The sequence below is a fragment of the Cyrtonyx montezumae genome, unplaced genomic scaffold (genome assembly GCF_038088225.1).
Source record: "Cyrtonyx montezumae isolate F1298 unplaced genomic scaffold, pur_monq_1.0 scaffold_4, whole genome shotgun sequence".
Classification (NCBI taxonomy): domain Eukaryota; kingdom Metazoa; phylum Chordata; class Aves; order Galliformes; family Odontophoridae; genus Cyrtonyx; species Cyrtonyx montezumae.
The window spans coordinates 18,473,565-18,492,527 of NW_027072045.1; the positions used below are offsets into that span (position 1 = coordinate 18,473,565).

Here is an 18,963-nt window from a genome sequence, read left to right on the forward strand (position 1 = left end):
CAGCTTTTCCCAAAGACAGTGATTGTGATGCTGTTCTACATTCTAGTTTAGGAAACTCACACCTATTTTCAATATGTAAAATCTCAGCTGTCACCAAGCATCCAAATATCCTTCTCAGCCACATATTTGGTACCTTTCTTGTGGACTTTTCCCGACACTGAAGTTTGCCATTATAGAATTAAACAACTCTTGATCCAGGTAAAAAATAAGTTTGTCACAATACATCACTGATGCATTCAACAGCACTTCCTGACTTCCTGAATTGTACTCAACCAAAAACTGGTATAAAAGTCATGAACTGCCTCTTGTCATGCAGAACAGTAGCTCTAAAAACAGAAAGATCTGAGGAAGATTTTATTCCTTTTTTTTTTCCTCCTTTTTTTCCCCCTAATGCGAAGTATGTGGCAAACAAACTGCTGCAGCAGATCCCGTAGCAATTGAATGAACATCATCTCTCTGTAAGACTAAGTATCTAAGTAAGCCTCTGAATTTTAGGTCTTCAAAGGAATTAGTTACAAAATCTGTCATTTGTAGATTTTGTTTGAAACCTGCTAAGATTTCATTGCAAACAGATGAAACTATAAATGTGGTCTAACATTTTGGATAAAAATGGGGAGAAAAATAATCGTTGGATGGAGATCCTCAAACCACCTGCATATCTCATTAAGAAAGCACTAACAAAAATAATTAGAATACACTACCGAATATAAGTGAAACAACTAAAATAGGAAATAAATAAACGTATAGACTTCTAATCATTTTAGATGAAAAACTATTAATTAGTATTTTGAAAATACAGTTCAACAAGACCATTTGTCTTAGCTATCTCTATTGAAAAATATTTTATGAATATTGTAATTTGTAAACTTATGTATTTTCACTTCTGAAATATCTTACATATTTTTACACAGAGAAGCTGGAGGTAAACGCAATGGCTACCACATTCAACTCTTAAATACTCTTAAATTTGGGTTTTGAACAAGCTTTTTTCTCTTAAAGTGTGTTCAGATTCATATGTTCAAGCCTCACAAAATGAAAAAGTTCTCGTACTTGAAAAAGATAAGACAAAGTTAGTAGGATGGAAATCTCTTTGAATTAATGTCTCCTTTTTGATGCTCTTACATGACAATCTTACGCAGTTTGGCAACAATTTATCCTTACCTAATACATACGATGATCAAGGAGAACAACCAGAGACTACAGTACAGCAGCACTCCAGGATTTCATTTGTGCAAAACTACTGTTTGCTCCTAATCCCATTGGTCATCATTTTCACAGACATTTGTATATTTGTTTCTAAATGCACAAATATTATCTATTTAAACATCAGCCCCGTAACAGTTACTCCTGTGACCTAAAAAGAGAAGCAAAGAAGTTCATTACAGAAATTAAAGGGCAAGAAATGCTCCTCGTTAAATTCACATTTCTAGTGGAAATAACAAGCTTCAGTGCTTCCATCCTGCAGCAGCAAAGTCTAGGAAAAAACTGCTAGAGGCCAGTTAATCAAACTTATAAAGAGACAACATGACCTTTTATTTTCCAAGTATTGATTTTTTTTTTTTCAGAAAATCAAATAATAATCCCACTATATACAACTAAATATAAAATTTGGTCAATTGCACATACTTTATCATAATAGGAGAGCAGTAGAAACACACTAGATTTTATATTATGGTCTTTCATAGACAATTATGGGCTCTCATCTGAGAGTGAAAGACCATCATCATTAACTGAATCCAATCTCACATCGATTAAATCGAACCTATTAAAATAAAGCTACTGGCACAAAAGGCAATTTTCATTGTTTCTTTTTAGTAAGCCATGCAGGGAAGTAAAAGAGACTCAGTCTACTTTTTTAATCAATAAACCCTTTAAATGGTACATGGTGAATTCCTTCACTGACAGCGCTCTCTGAGGAAGCAGAGAGCAAAAGAAAGCCAGTAATTTTCTTTACCACATAGAACTTTATGACTCTTCCCTGCATTGTCCACTTTGACCTCACTACCGCCAGCTATTTCCAGATATATATAAAATTGTTAATTTTCTTCAAACTTAGGTGGTCCAGGAACATCACAACAGATTTTGAACTTCAGCTTGGTATGACAGACTAAGGGTTACATGTTGATTGACAAGAGAGTACTACGTCAAAATGTTTTCATTGCCAACATCTTGGCTGGATAAGCTCAGCAATCTTAAGTCAGGCACTATAAACAGTAATTCTACCATGTCTGAAGTCTTAGCAAGCAACAGATAAGGAACATGTCAGGACTAGTACCTGGTTTACTCAACTGCTCCCTTTAGTGGTTCAGGCTAGGGAAGCACAGTTTAAAGCTTGGACTCCTTTTCCAGAATATTACACGATAGTGCTGTACATCTGAGTCATCTAAGATGAGTAACAGCCAAAGTGAACTGTACACCCTACAGCAATTCCAAGAACCAAGGGCTTGAAACAGCAGTCTACACTATAAAACAAACAGAATAGGTCTATGCATATGCAACTACTCGTGGAATATTTCTTGATTTTACTTAAAGAGCTCACCTGGCTGCTCTAGAATTGAGAACTAAAAACATACACAGCGAGTTTGAAACATATCTATTGAATACTAAGTGGATGCTTCCACAGTGAAACTACCAAAAAGTACCAAAAGTATTTAAAGCATTGTGGTTCCAGGCATTTTTGTAGACTTGCATAAAAGAGAGGGTTACACCCTGCAGACCTCTGAAATTTGCACAGATGTTCTTACTTTTTTCCATTTAATCATGCCATGCCTATTACTTAGCAAAGAAGATAATTTGAGAATGTATTTTCATGCCTTAATCACATTAGCTGAGTTCCAAATGAATTGTTACCTTTAGGCACTACTTTTAGTCACAGATACCAGACTTGTTTGGTTTTTGTTTTTTGGCTTTTCTTTTTTAATAGGATCAAATTCCACACATCAAAATAATAATTAAAATAAAATACAAAGTAGTGATACTAAGTATTTTTATAAGTACATTTAAATCAATAAAAGATATGGCCTAAAACTTTTAATATACCTCTCATGTATTGTCTGGTATTGTCACAGGTATCCTGATATACCTTTCACCCTGTTATAGATACTTATAAACTTTGTTACTGTTTTCTAATTCCACTCTGTTTCTTTACTTAGATGGACATTGGAATCTTCTCTATTCATGTATATATTAACAGTGAGATTATTTTTTGTTATAAAAGGTCCACATCATTTTTAGATGATAAAACGTTTATTTGGTCCTCTGAAAACTTGCACAGGGCACAGAGTTAACCAACACATTTAGGATTCTAGTATAACTGTTAATCAAAAGACTACAGTGGTAGAGGTTTCACCATCAGCTCCAGCTGCAGCTGAACATAACTTAGACAAGACCAGACATCTGTGCTAGTCAAGAGCAGGAAACAACTCTGCCCTCCATCTTGACCTTTTTATCTCAGCAGTTTTAACAGAAAGAAAAAAAATATTTCAAATTTTTTAGTTTATTAAATAATAAAGGCAAATTTCTACTTCTGAGATGTATATGTCAAATCTTTGGAAGGAGGAAAGTTTGTATTTAATTTTCAGTTAGGTTTTAAAAAGCAACAAAAAGAAAGAAAGCTGTATAAACGGCTTAAGAGTATACACCTTCATATCACCTGAAGTAAAAGATGCTGCAAGGTATAAAAGCTGAAATGCAGAAAACAAGCAATCCCATCTGGAAGGATGCATGTAGGGCAAACAGCCACAGCCACTCCATTTGTTTAAAGCAGCAAAACTTTCTGTATGACAAGGTAAAAAAAAAAATACCTAGGCTGCTTCAGCTTGCCAACTATTCATAAGTTAAATCAGTGAGATGAGAGAAGTCTGAACCAGTCAAAAAATGGCAATTTTACAGCATATAGTGTTCTATGTTGCTATACAGAATCATGAATTTATATCTGACATTATGAGGGAAATCAGATACAAAGCTGACATCAGGTGATAAAGGTCAGGAAATACAAATTGGTCAGGAAAATCATTTGTCATATTTTCCATATCACATGCCATCCAGTATTATTTCCCTCAAAGGTTTTTCTTCCTTACCTTAATTTTCTATGTATATACAATTTCCTGCCCACATATCTAAAATTTGCCAGACAATGGAAAATGTGACATCAACAACACCTCAAGAAATAATTAAAAGTCATCAAGTTATTGTAAGTAATGAGTAGCTGCTGAAAAAATAATAAATAAAAAGTCTGCTATAAGCATAATGATAGTTGTCCTCACAACCCATACATGAGATTCACTGCCACATCTTAGGGTTGTTTCCACAAAATACATCTCCCACTGACTCAGAGTACAGAAAACATTGTTAAAAATTACATTAAATTGATAGAAAAGAGGAAAACAGAAAGCTAAGAAAAAACATTACTAATTATTTTAGCCTGATAACAGCACAGCCCAGAATATTCATTTGTCCAAAGTTTTCAGATGTCTACAAATGCACAGAATAGACCTGACACTTCAGGGACATGCTGTATCCAGTACTATATACCTTGTACAGAGGTCAGCATTTGCTTAGAAAATTGGCTTATTGAATTTACTACACATACACAGAACAAAAGCACAGCACACACTCCCTGGATGGACACGTGCTACAGTTCTTAGATCTATACAGGATTTTTGTCTGAAGTTTTCCAGAAAGTATAGAGCCATATAACATAGCTGTAGCAATGCATCTTTTCTGTTCTCACTTAGACATCTGGCACTTCCAGAGTTCCCCATAGATTTATTCAGTTCCCAAGTCACGTAACAATGAAGATAATATACCAAATTCAGTAAAAATTTTGCTATAAATCAAAATAAAATACGGAGTTTTACATACTGAAAAGATTGATTCTTACAGTTTGTGTTAATGTTTACTCTAATTTTTATAACAATAATGACATAAAGTAGGATATTATAAACTAACCACTGCATTGTCTTCCCCAACTGCACCCTTTACAGTTTTAAATGACAAATTATAGAAAATATACCTCTTAAAATAAACCACAAATTATAAAAAAAAACTGATCACAGAAGCACATCCCAACCCAAGATTTTCAAGAGATAGTTAACTATGCATCTCCATTTACCAATGCCTGAACATATACAACGCATGCAGAAAACCACCCTAATTCTGTTCCTTAACTAATAATCCACTTGCTCTTCTCAGCTTTGCATTAACTGATGAAAAACTATAGTCAAACTCATTTGAAAATTCAAGACTAACAATGACCTTGCCTATATCAGCTGAAATAATTAAGGAAGTATTGAAGACATATATTTAAACTTCTAGTCTTGGACTCTGTGTTAACTCACAGCCAGGAAAATCTGCCAAGTTGCATACTAACTTTTTGGAAAGCACTGAAAATTACAACCTGTATAAAGAAAAAATAAAGGCAAAATGTGCAATATTTTAAAAGTGACTGAGACCAAGCATCAAATTAGAGATTTCCTGAGCAAATAGTCTTCAGAAATGAAAGACTTATTATCAAGCAAAATTATCTCTAAGAAAACATGAGTTTTAACAGGTAAATCCTCATTCCCTATCCAGTAAATATCCATCTGACAAACACAGGTCAATAAATTCAGTACATTCCCTTTAATCTGGGACAAAGGGAACTGCAGAGTTTACGCCAAGTTAAAGTTCAGATAATAACTGAGATATCACAGGCCAACACAGAGAAACTCAGTGACACCAAGTTATCAAGTCCTTGCTACACAGATGTCTTTGCAGTGTCCTTCTCAGGACTCCTGCTTTCAGAAGCACTGAAAGCAAACATTTAGTACTGTACTCATTCCTAGGTGTATTTACTTTGCTGTCACTCCCCTTAAAGTTTATTACCCTATTGCTGAGTGGTCCCAGGCTCAGCAAAGAACCAGCATGCATTCTGAGCTCAAACATTGCACCACACAAGCGTAGGGTGAATATCCAATTGAATAGTAGTACCCTGTCGGGTGATGACCCAAAATGAATTGTACCCAAACAGCATAAACAAGATGGATAGCATATTTTTGGACACATTATCTAGATAGTATAAAGGCAAACGATAATATAGGAAGGGTTCACCTGTCACCGAAGGTCAAGGCTCACCTGGAACTCCACACAGGAGGGATCTCCAACAAGAGATCCTTCCCCAGTAGCAGTCAGCCCTTAAATAGGGCCTGGGAGAGGTGGAGCCAGACTTCACCCCTTCCGATTACACAGGTGAAGTGCCTTTACCTGTGCTCCTGTAGTTGACTCAGTGCTCGCCTCAGGTGATCAATCAGTGCTTCAGGCCATGAACAGTTCCATTCCAACAGTTCTCATACACAAGACATACACTCCACCAAGCTCATACAGCAATATGTACACACTACACTCCCTAAAGAAATACACATTGCAAAAGTAACCTGGAATTCAGATAATCTGCTAATAGGTAAATAATGGCTGTCCATATTTAAGGAGCTCATCTTCAAAGATCAGCAAGATACGCTACTGGCATCTCAAATAAGGAAACAGGAGTTTAAATGACAAAAGTCCCATGAAAACAGTTAAAAAGTGAAGAAAAATAGACAGAAACGAGTATCTTTTTCATCTACATAGATGTCCATAGTGTTCATTTGCAGTAGTACTTTTGGGAAATCCAGAAAACAGAATATATCTCTCATATGAGAAGTACTTTCCATCACACATAATATCCCACCCTAGTGGACAAGCTGATGGTGTCACTGGCACACCATTTCATTGCAGTACTGGGAAATGTGCTTCAAAAATACTTGGTGCCTTACCACCACCACCCCCCTCCCTCCCCCAGCAGCATTTAGACTTTATAAAAACATAAATCACTTTCCCTTAAAATCACCGATCTCTCCTTCCTGACTTTTTTTTTTTTCTTTTCTAAGGAGAGACAGTTTTCTTATGGGATGAAAGTACATCAACATAGGAAAGAAAATATTTCATTAAGGGATAAGTTGTTGGCTTCTCTCCCCCCCCCCCCCCCCCCCCCCAGTACCAAGATAACAAGACAAATTTGAGGAAACAAGCATAAAATTCTGTTTTCCTATATAAAATACTATTAATGATATATTAACTTACGTAACCAAGACCATCTCAATAAGCTTTCCAATTATATATTTGGAATATTCTTTGAGATTGACATCATTAATAACAATGAAAATGAATGGGAATTCCACAGTGTTCTTTAGTGCATTAACAGAATAATATCCCCTGAGGGAATTATTAAGGAAGACCTATATTTAGCAGTAATACAAAACAAAATGATTACAAAAACACTGGCAGTTCAGCCATTCTTATTAATAGTAGAAGTTCAGTTATTCCATTTTTCTTTAAAGATATCACAAAAGAAAGGTAAGAGAGGATTTTTTTATTTGTTAAGTGGCAACTACAGCTCTGATTTGGAACATGTGATTCTGTTCTGGCTATAGCCAACCTTTCTAATCAGCTAAAGAATGGGTGGTATATAGTGCTTCAGTGAATAATGTTTCCCAGTGGTTTGAACGTGGTTGGTGTGGAAGAATCTTTCAGCAACTTTAACTAAAACCAAATCTGAGTTACATTCATCACTGTTAATGACTATAGGAAAACAGCCCTGTGCTTGTTCTGGTCTGAGGTTCTGCTTAAAGACTTCTTCCCTCCCTCTTTCCTAACTTAGGAAAGATTCTGTTTTCCATTTGTTCCAGATTGAATTTGACTAGTAAAGTATCAGAATACTGACTGAAAGGTCCCAAAGTGTAAATTACACACACAGAGGTAACTTCAACAATATGTGAAGTAATACTAGCAGATTTTTCTCACTTTCCAACTGTAAAACCTTTGGTCTGTAATTGGGCACCTTCACTCCTGGGACTTCAATACCAAGGTAAGTGCATTTGGTGGTACAAGAGGTGGCTAGGAGCACAAAGAGGGTTCTCACATACTTTTCCACACTGCATTCCCATGTGCTTCCTCATCTGCATTCTTTTGCAAGACTGCATACATAGCTGACAAGGACTAATTTAAAATTCCTCACTTAGGCAACACATTCTTGATTGAGTGATGCACAGCTGCTTCAGAATATTTTGCAGGAGGTTGGATTTGCTTACAAGAAAACATCTTCCCTAGTGTCTACTATAAATTAAACTAGGAGTGAAAATAAAGGACATTTTATTGCATTATGTTTAGCAAGTTTCCTTCCAAGAAAATTCTCAACAAAAAAAGAAACATTAACCCAACAGTTATACCACTTTGATTGTACATACTTGTGAGAATTTTAGTTGTAAGTTAACAATGAGAAGTGAAGCGGTCCCTGTCAGTGGAAACCTTGCTTCTATTGTGAAGTGGTAGACAGATAGATACCTATCAGGCCATGTTTGTCTACAGACATTAGATTAATTAGTATAATCTATATTATACATTAACTATATAATGTATTCTACTAACTATATATAATGATTATGTAGGTCAAGCTGGAGAAGTAGGTGTCCCTATTCATCACAGGGGAGTTGGAAGGGACCCTTAAAGGCCATCTGATCCAAGTCAGATGATTCTGTGATAATGGTTATTGCTGTAATATGCGAAACTAGAAGTTTTATTGTTTATTATAATTATTATTATAATTATTTCTAGCTTTCATATAATCAAAATTTAGATGATTAACTTTGGAAAACATTTATTTGCAATGTTGTGAATAGCTGAACAGCTGCTTGCACAGAAAAACATGCAACTTCCTGCTACAATGAGTGTTTGAAATCACAGATTACTTATTCCCTTGAATTCAGAGTACCACAACCACTCTTAAATAAAAAATAAATAAAAATTAAAAAAATAAAAAAGCAATGAGTTGTTAAGACAGTTTTATTTTAAATTTCCACCTTGTAAAGCACCACTGTAATATGAGCATATGCACAGATGAGAAACTATTTAGGTCAGTTAAATGTCCAAATACTTTTTTTTTTTTTTTTTTTTTTTTTTTTTTGCAAAGACAGTAACAAAAATGCTCGATATCGTCTGAATTAATAGCACAATAGCAGTGTGGCTCATAACTAACAGAAAACTAAATCAGATTTAAAGCCACCCACTGAGCTGAAAATATTTAGAATTATAACTGTAGCACACTATAACGAAAAATTTCACAAGCCTTACATCCTCACTGCGGACAGCTTGTACATTAAACATTTGATGATGTGAGAAAAACAGAACACACTGTCTGTGAAAACCTTCAGTCTAGCAGAGCAACAAAAATAAATATTTCTCTGAAAAACCCTCAAACCTGTAAGTGAGGCTACTTTTATTACTGATACAGAATCTGCTTTATCTCCTGGGTGGCCAAAAATGTACTAGGCAAAGGAAAATGAAGTTTCGCCAAAAAGAAAGACTTTCTCATTCTTTTGTGTTGCACTACTTGGAACGATAGGCCTTCCCTAAATATCTGGGTTATATTTCCATACCTTGTAAAACACTCTGCATACAACTTGGCACATCACACCCCAAGAGGTTCTGTCACACACCAAACTCTTTGGCGTTTCAAATCATTTAGAAGGCCCTACTGACATATGACAGGTTTCCATGGACAGCAGCAGCTGTGTGGCCTGGTGTTGTTGCAACTATTAACCTCCGTTACGATCCTATGGCTGAATTAAGTTGTCTGCCAGCAATTCCAGCTGGCATAATACATTACTATGTGGTGTCATGCTGTTTAGCTATGGTCAGTGCAGTGACATGCTGAGCTCCATGTGTTCATCCTCTTTTCACAGATAAAGCTTCCTGGAACTTCATGCAAAGTACTGATTTCTTTAAGTCTTATCAATTCTAGTCTTATATACATTTAATCAAAATAAATGTCTAAAGAAATGAAATTAATCTCTGCACACTGTGGTACCATACACAACTAGACTGGGAAGAGGATAGTGACTGCTAAATAGCCCACTGGAGGCAAATTACGTTGTGTATCTTTAAACTGCCTGGTTTTCAGATTGTTGTGAGGGCTGAGACAGCCTGTGAAAGATTAGCACAAATTCACCATAGAGTCCTGCAAGCTATTTTTGGACGACACCTAATCTTCATCCTGCAAAGCACAAACCTTTCCCAAGGGGCATTCAAAGAAACATTTGCAGCATTTCAGAAATAACATAGTTCGGTCCAAGATGAACAAATAAGTAAAGCAGCAAAGCTTGTTACTTTGTTAATGCTCATTCTTTTAAAGCAAAGGTCCTTTACCAACTTGGTTATCAATGCTTAAGTGGCTCCAGACCCCAAACCAAAAAAGCAAAATGCTCAGACGAGTATTGCTTCAGAAGCAGTTACTTGCGCACACCCTCACTTTCTTTGCTTGACAGAAAGCCTGTCTTTAACACACTTCGTGGAAGGTTCAACAAGACAGGCTGCAATTCATTACTGCTATCTGAACCCCACACAATCAGATGACAGTAATAAGCACAGTCTGTTTCTCCCATTATCATTTAATAGATACCTACTTCACCAGAAATAGGAGAAAATTTAAAGGCAGTGTTCATACACTGTATTACTCTGAATATATATGAATACACGTTACTTCTAACAACCTACATTTGAAACAGCATACAGCTATGACAGAAAAGAATTCAGAATCTGATTTTAAGACTAGCAATGTAAGAGCAATTCCAACATTACAGTTCATTTTGAGACACAGGGAACACTGCAGAGTAGTATCTTGACAATCTTGTTAGTTGAAAGACAACTGTTTCCGGTCCTTTCCAGAGGCAAAAATGAGTTAATGATTGGTTTAGATGAGTGTTGTTTTTTTTTTGTTGTTTTTGTTTTTTGCATTTCACTACTAGAGCTATTATGTTAATACATTTTCATAGAAACTCTTGTACAGAAAAATAAAATACAGAAAGCATTTCATGGATTTCAAAGTGTTTCAAGTGTTCAACATTGTCACTATCTAGTTTCCTTTCAAAAAAAAAAAAAACAGAAAAAAACAGAACTATATTTTAAGATTAACAGCTATTTGAAGTGCAGACAGCGGAGCAAGGGACAACATTCTTGAGCAAAGCAAATGAATGAATAAATGAGATTTTATACACTCCTATTGCTATTGGTTGCATTCACCACATAGCTCTGAAAAACAAGATAACCTTTCATTAATATATACTAACTCACCATTAAGTTACACCTAATATCACTGAGAGATTTTCCTGCAAGATCAGCTTTTTCCTCCCATGCTATTTTTAATGACATTGATCTTTATTATTTCCAACACAGAATTGATCCATTGATGCCAGCACCCATGGCTGAGTGCAGAGCTAATTGAAAGCCATTCCACTACCTGAGGGGCTCCCTGCTTTCACCCTTTTTCCTCCCTCCTGTAACACCTATAGCCACACCTATAACGAAACCTTGCAACATTACTAACTAGCCTGATCACTTCTGCACTTTTCTGCAGTAACAGTAATTCTTTCAGCTGTTCCTTAAATCATATCGAAAGTTCAGGGAACAAAAGAGAAACAAACTCTTTATACTCTTTCCTGAGATCAAAATGAGCTCTAAACAGAATTTGGTTTCGTCATATGGGGATTTCTGGGGGACAAGGGGGGGGATGATGTCTTTCAATCAACTTGCATGAGAGTCTTTCACAAACAAGTAAAATGTGTAAGGAATGCAGAACAGAGCCCTTGAGGTATTTAGGGGTTGGTGAGGAAAACAAAATTAAAAGTGACTGAGGTGCCTCTGCTAAAACCATCTACTTTGTACACACATGAACATTTCCTCATTAAAGATTCATAAGGACTTTATAGTTTTAATGCACATGTGACCAGTGTTACAGTTCAATAGCCAGAACTCTTAAAAAGAAAAGGAAAAAAGATGAGAGATACCTTGCTGTTTTTTTAACTGATTCCCTTTCCAGAGGAAATAGAAACCGTCATTTTACAGTCCAAAAAACAGCTACTACAAAACTCTGCCTTTTTAAGAAAGGCCTGAACAGATGAAAAACAAATCAGTGTGTCTGCTGTAATCCATATTCACGACTGCCACCCGTTTTCTTCTTCTGAATTTCTGCCTTTTTTTTTTTTTTTTTTGCCCCAACAAAGAATCAAACCACATCCCTCAGTCACAACCCTTTTATCCAATCTCCTACCTGCCTGTGAGGAGCACCCTGAACAGCTCCTTGCCTGCAAACAATAGTAAGGTACGCAAATAATAAAGGACTAAGGAAGAGAAATGTATCCCTCCCAGTATCCAACTGGACATCTGCACACAGGAAGTTCTGCCTTGGATGTCTGTAGATCAGAGCAGGATGATGATGACTTGAACAGGATCTATCCACAACTACTGCAGTTTAAGAACATGCAGATCTTTTCCTTTATGATCAATTTTATGATGCAGTTTTTACTCTAATTCTCCTACCATCTGTTGAATTTCAAAAGCTGAGACTTCTCTTTAAAAGCAGTCATAATGGTTGTGCTTCACAAGCTCTGCTAACACTACCAATCTCCTATCCTGTTACTTCATTTTCACAGGAAAAGAGGAACACTTCCACTGTCCTTCCCCTTGTCATTCTGTTCTGTTGTTCAAATCAGCTCTTTGGCTTTTGAGGTTCCTTTATTTTTCTCTTGTTAGCATCATTGTTTGAGTTGGAAGGGACCCTAAAAGACCACCTGGTCTGCCTCCCCTGCCATGAACAGAGACACCTATAGCTCCATCAGGTGTTCCAGAGACCCTCCAGCTTGACTTTGGGTATCTCCATGGACACCACCATCTCTCTGGGCAACCTGTACTGGTGCTTCAATCATAAGGAACATTTTCCTTACATCTCATTTTAGTTTGAAACCATTTCCATTGGTCCTGTTAACAACAGATCCTGCTAAAGAGCCTGTGCCCTATGGAATCACAGAATTGTTCCAGTGTTTTGCCAGAAAGCAATCAGCACCAGGTAAAAAGCACTGACTTTGAGCAGAAGACAGGCAGGCATCAACAGCCCTCAGTACTCAATCCAGTGTCAGGAATGAGGGATGAATTCGTTTCATATCAGTACACATCTGACATAGTTTTACAAAGAAAAAGTTTTGCAACAGAGCAAATAATTGTGTAAGGATTGCCCTCCAAAGGGATTAATCTTTTAAAATATATTTTTTTTCTCCTACACGTAATGCACCAGAAAATCTACTCCTTCTCCAGATCCTCTTTTCAGTGCCTTTCAAGACGAATCAGAAGCATATTTTTAATCAATGTCTACCTAAGTGAATACACCACGCCCATTGTTTAAATAGATTCGGAGAAATGTTTTTTTATATCCTTTTTTTTAGCAGTACTCTCCCTTCTTCTTGCGTTAGTATCAGCATCCCATCACACAGTAACACACATCCTATATTAGTGCACTGCCAAGCTGTTTTTCATCTCTCCTACTTCCATCTTGATTATTTAATCTCATAGTCCATTTCTTCTGCTCAGTGTTTATCACCTTTTTTTTTTGTAAACCCTTTCCACTGGTCATCTTAAGAGCAGAGGTCTTAATCATAGTCTCAACAATATTGCCTTCTGCAAAGATCATCATAATCTCTCCCCTTTGGCTGAGCACACATGGTTACCTGATGGTTAATGTGTCACATGGCTTGATACTGTGACAAGATGTATGGATAAGAAACTGCATGCCCCAACCAGAACATTCAAATGCCTGATAAAATAGGCAACCTTCCTGTACACTGATTTCAAATTCCATTTAGTTTCCTGTTGCAATAAACCTAATGCTGTATAGCAAAATATTTAATGTTTTCAGTTTGACTTTCATTTCCCAGAATTATTTGGCAATAAAATTCTCAATAACCCAATGTAATTATCTCACTATTTATTGGCTTAAAGACAGAATATTTTTGTAGTTCACCAGTAATGTGTCAGGCTTAGTTAGAGATTAACAATGGGTACTACCATTCTGACTATTAATTTTCACACATATTCCATCTTACAGTCACATTTAGAATGATAGGTTAAATTAAACACTTATAATAAATATCAGTCACAAAAGCACTCCAACTGAGCTGGCTGAAGCACCAAACTTTTGAGAAAACAAGTAAAACATATGTATACTAATGTAAGCTTAATTTGTTAAGTATTCTTGTGATTACAACATGTATTAATATCTATTCCACAGCAAAAAGCAAAATCTATTCATATGCTCGTGTTTTCATCTAGCACGGTCAAAGACTTAAAAAATGTGCAACCTTAGCTAACTTTAAACCATTACCATTTAAAATCTATTAAAAAGCAAGAAAATAAAAATACTGCCAAATCTATACTAAAATATTTATTTTCTAGCATGCTAGACTTAATCTTTCTTAATTCATTCTACTAAAATCAGAGGTACTTCTGTCATCATCTAATCTGATTTGCTTATAATAAAATAAGAAACTTTGAAAATGCTTTAAGTGATCATACAATATTAGATATTCAATGAGAATTTTTTATATACGCAAATGTTTTGTATTAAGTTTGTTTATGCACCATTTAGATATTCACTCATTGGCAAGTTAAACCACTGATAATGTCCTATTCCAACAAACACAACTAAGCAATCAATTTTCATACTCTTTTTCACAAATAATGAGGCTACAGTTTTTCTACCAATGCCTTTCAATCACATACATCACTGCTTGTTTTGATCCAGAGCCCTCAGTGCAACAAGTTACTGTCAGAATGACTTTTACTGCAAATTTTCACTGTGTTGATATATCATACACAAACACACGATGTACCAAGTGAATGTTGCAGAACCATCCACTGCAGTGTTTTATAAATCTTTGCACAAATGTAAGGGATAGTGTTTAAAACTCTGCAATTCAGCCAAATGAAAATAGATTATTACTAAACTGTGGAGGATTACATCTGAAACTCAGAGACAAATATCTGCCAGATTCCAAGTCTAAATATTTCAAATCTAAATGTAGCAACGTTGAGACAGGAGAAGGGAATGGACAAAAATCACTATTTTGCACAATTTCTTTAGATCCTGTCAAAAAGCATTTTCCATTTGTCCTCAGAAAGAACTGAGCTGCTTTTTAACAAATTTCTATAAGAAGTTAACCTCTGGCTTAACCTAAACAGTCAAACAGCCACCAGAAAATCTGATGAAATTATTAGCACTAGAGATTAAAAATACAGAATTAGTACAAATCTGTACTAATCTTTTGGAAGACACATTTGTACAGAGAAAGATTAAAGTTTAAACCTTCTAAATGTGCCATTGGGAAACCAAGTCTGCATTTTAGAAGATTTTTAAGGACAATATTTTACTAATAATCCAAATAATTTAATATCCAGAACAAAGGAATAATATGCATTTCTAAATTGCATTAGTGGCAACACATTTTAATAAGACTATCTATTACATTCCACATAAATATGGGGTAAATTCTCTTAAGTAGTTAGAAAAATAATGCTTAAAGCACATTTTAAAAGAGTTCTACAGGAGAGTAAATTAGATGCTTTTTCCTGGAAAATGGAATTTATGATTCAAAGTGCAACCAAGCACATCAAGAATGGGTACCCAAATTTATGACCATTCAGAGTATTAAAAAAAAATTTAAAAAATAAAAAAATAAAAAAATAAAAAAAATACCAATCCACAATCCAGAAGTATTACATACGTAAAACTGTTAGGCATATTCAGTTTAAGTAAATGCACTCAGATCAAATGATGGCAGATGCACTTGTCACAGATGGAAACTTATTGCAACAACAGACTCATCTCCAGCATTACTTCAAGCATGGATTTGCTCAGGTAAAATAAATGCTACTTTGTTTTAATTACTGATTAGCTTCAAAAAACATCTTCTAACAAAGGTTACTTGTTTCTCCAACATCAGGCAAAAGAAACAACAAGGACAGATTATCAGAGGGTGGTGTATTACACATAAGTTTCAAGCTTATCTAAAATGCTGCCTTCCTCTGCAAGGAGCAGTATGCTCTAAGCTCTTCCATAGCCTTTTTCTCTGAGAGAAGAGGAGGAGAAAGCAAAGAGTTGAACATAGAATAGGGATCTGTACCACTGACACGCTTTGTGTTACTATCAGCACCTCCTTCAATTGTTTAATTTTTTTCTTTGACATTGTTAGTAAAGTAGTGAATAAGCAGTAAAACAGGTCACCTTTGATTTAATTCTATAATGTCAAGTAGGATAAAATTAAATAGGAATGCCTAATATAATTTCAAAAAGTAATATTTAGAAACCCCTTATTCTCAGCAATAATATATACAAGTATGCTATTAGGAAAAAAGAAAAAAGACAACAAATGAATAAGCCAGAAATCAAAGCTGACACATCCCTGAATGTAACACAGAAAACTCCAGGAATAACTGGCATGCAAAAGGAGAAATGCCAGTTAAGAACATAAAAATTGCTTTGACTTTTAGCATTCCGGGCTGTAGCTGGCTTACTGAGTAATTGGCTGATTGATTGTTCAGCTAACTTTCTGCTTGAGTGCTGGAGCAGGCTGCCTGACTTCCTTCAGGCTCACAGCTGGCAAATTGGCACTGATATTATACATACATGCACATGCACTTTTTATTATTTTCTTTGAATCCACACTCATTCTGTCTCATATAGAGCTGGGAACTTCAATGGGAAATGAATAGTAATCACATCTAGAATAAATATTGCCAAACAGGCAGTATTATTGTCATCTGTGAGCTCCTATTTAGCTAACCTGAGTTCATCCTAGCAAGCAATGCAAACAGTGCACTCGTGTAGCTGTACAGTAGAAATTCATGGTAATTTGTTCTATTCTTAATATCAGAACATTGGCTCACAAGCAATGAAGCTAGAGGTAATATTATCAAGATAATAATGCATTTATAAGAATTGCTCTCAAAGTCAAGATCAATACAAGCTGAACAGGTCTGCTACTATCTCTGTACTGAAACAAGAAATTTAAAGTTTTGGTTCAGCCTGCAAATAGATGCTCCTGTTACACTGGCCCATTACTAAAGCTTGACAGTAAATTCTGTAAGCCAGTATAAAGGGCTCTCTCCTGGCATAAAGGGTTCTTTCACTCATTCTTCAAGACTAAGGATGCATGATCTTGCATGATCCTGCCTCCCTTTTGCTAGCTCACCACACCTCATTAGAGTTTGTTTTTCATATATACAATATATCATCTTTTAAATGCTGTTGAACTATACAGTGACTTAAATAGGCCATCAGAAAATGTTTGGTTTCAGAAAATTTTCCTTATGGAAGTCTGACTGTGAAACATCAAATGCTGCTGCTTACCCTTCCCAGGTATCTTAGAAGATCTAAGTTTCCTGCAAATCCAGTTGAGGAAAATAGTATACACATCTGCTTTTATAAAAGACTAACTGGAAAAAAAAAAAAGATACAAATGGGACTTCATAGTATACCACCAGTAACTTCACTACAGATTTACAACCTCTGAAACATGCAAGCATTAAAATAAACTGTATAGAATTAACTGTGTGATTATTTATCAGAAACACTAAAGATTTATTCTGTCAAAGCTCAGCTGTTATACCAAATGTTTGAAGAAAGATATTTGGTGGGTTCACTCAGCAAAAGAAATCGTGGCAGAACACGTGCTTGCAAGTTCCACAAGCTGAAGTAACAACATCTCTGACAATGACATGCTTGTAGGGGCTTTTGCATATGTTGGCATGAGCCCAGAGTCCTGAGGAGTTCATGCTCTGATAGCTGGCATGTACTTAGCCTCACAAGCTCAGTAGACTTATCTGGTAAATTATGGCATTACGTTCTTCATAGACCTCATCCAGAGAGATTGTCTCAGTTTTCAGCCTGAATCTACCTTTCTTCCTAGAATGCTTGCTAACAAAATGGCTGCTCATCCTCATACCAGCTACGTGTTCTGGAGAAACACAGGCAGATCCTATGAAAGAGGGGAGGGAATATTAGGGAACTGCATCTCCATAGTATGAGGTGAGTAAAGACAAGAGCTTCTGAGAGGTGCTGGGCACGCTGAAAATAAACCTTGGCTTAGCTCATTCACATGAGAACTAGGAGCTTCATTTTACTGAGGAATTTCTACTAAATTTTCAGTAAAATATTTTTGTGAATGCAGGTAAAGTGAGTCAAAAGTAATAAAGAATATAGGATTTCACACAAGCTTTACAGATCAGTTTAAATAATTATTCAGATATTTAATATTATATACAAGAATAAAGCAACTGTCTTGGTATGTGAATAAGTAATCAGAACGATGTAAGGACAAAAATACAGTAATCAGTGACAATTTTTTTAAAATGATCTCAGGAATCACATGCTTATGATCTTTCACTTAAAAAAAATAATAATAAATCAGAGAAGTACTGGGAATTATCACAGGGCAGCGAATTGGAATTAGCAAATTTAAAACATACAGCATTAACACAGTGACCCAAAACAGAGGTGGAAAGATCGGAATTTTCATTATGTCAATATGAGTGAAAGAAATAAATCTGTAAAAAGATCAGTTTCATATCTTCTGTTGCTAACCCTTTCCAAACAGGCAGGTGTCTTACAACATCTCACACACATCCTCCACCTTTCTGATAATATTTATGATTTTAACATACGGGGTTTTTTACTTAAGCTAAATGATTTTCTTCTCATTGACACTACTTAACATAAATTAGGACAAGGTAAGTGGAAAAAGTAGGAAATGGATGAACACAGGAGAAACTATGTCAAAGCTATTAGCTAAGGTGAATTCTCTCCTCTGACAGTAAGACAGAATACACGAGCAGACAGGTCTGAAACCAATGAAACCAGGCCTGGAGCAGCTGCTGTGGAATAACAGAGCCAACATTAAAATAGTAAATAAATGAGATGTCAATTTCTGGTTCTGAAGAAAGATCATTTCATTTGATTTGCATAAATGAACTACAAAGTGCTCATTACAGATCTCTACCTACACACCTGAACACATGGAAATCGGGAGACAAAAGTTTGTATTTTACCATCTACCTCTGTGCAGATGA

At 35.6% G+C, this 18,963-nt stretch overlaps 1 protein-coding gene across 1 annotated transcript in view; it reads right to left on the reverse strand.

Annotated features, from left to right (window-relative positions):
- ADGRA1 (adhesion G protein-coupled receptor A1) overlaps nt 1–18,963 on the reverse strand; it is a 248,280-nt gene that overhangs the window by 174,803 nt on the left and 54,514 nt on the right. The gene's annotated exons all lie outside the window — the stretch shown is intronic.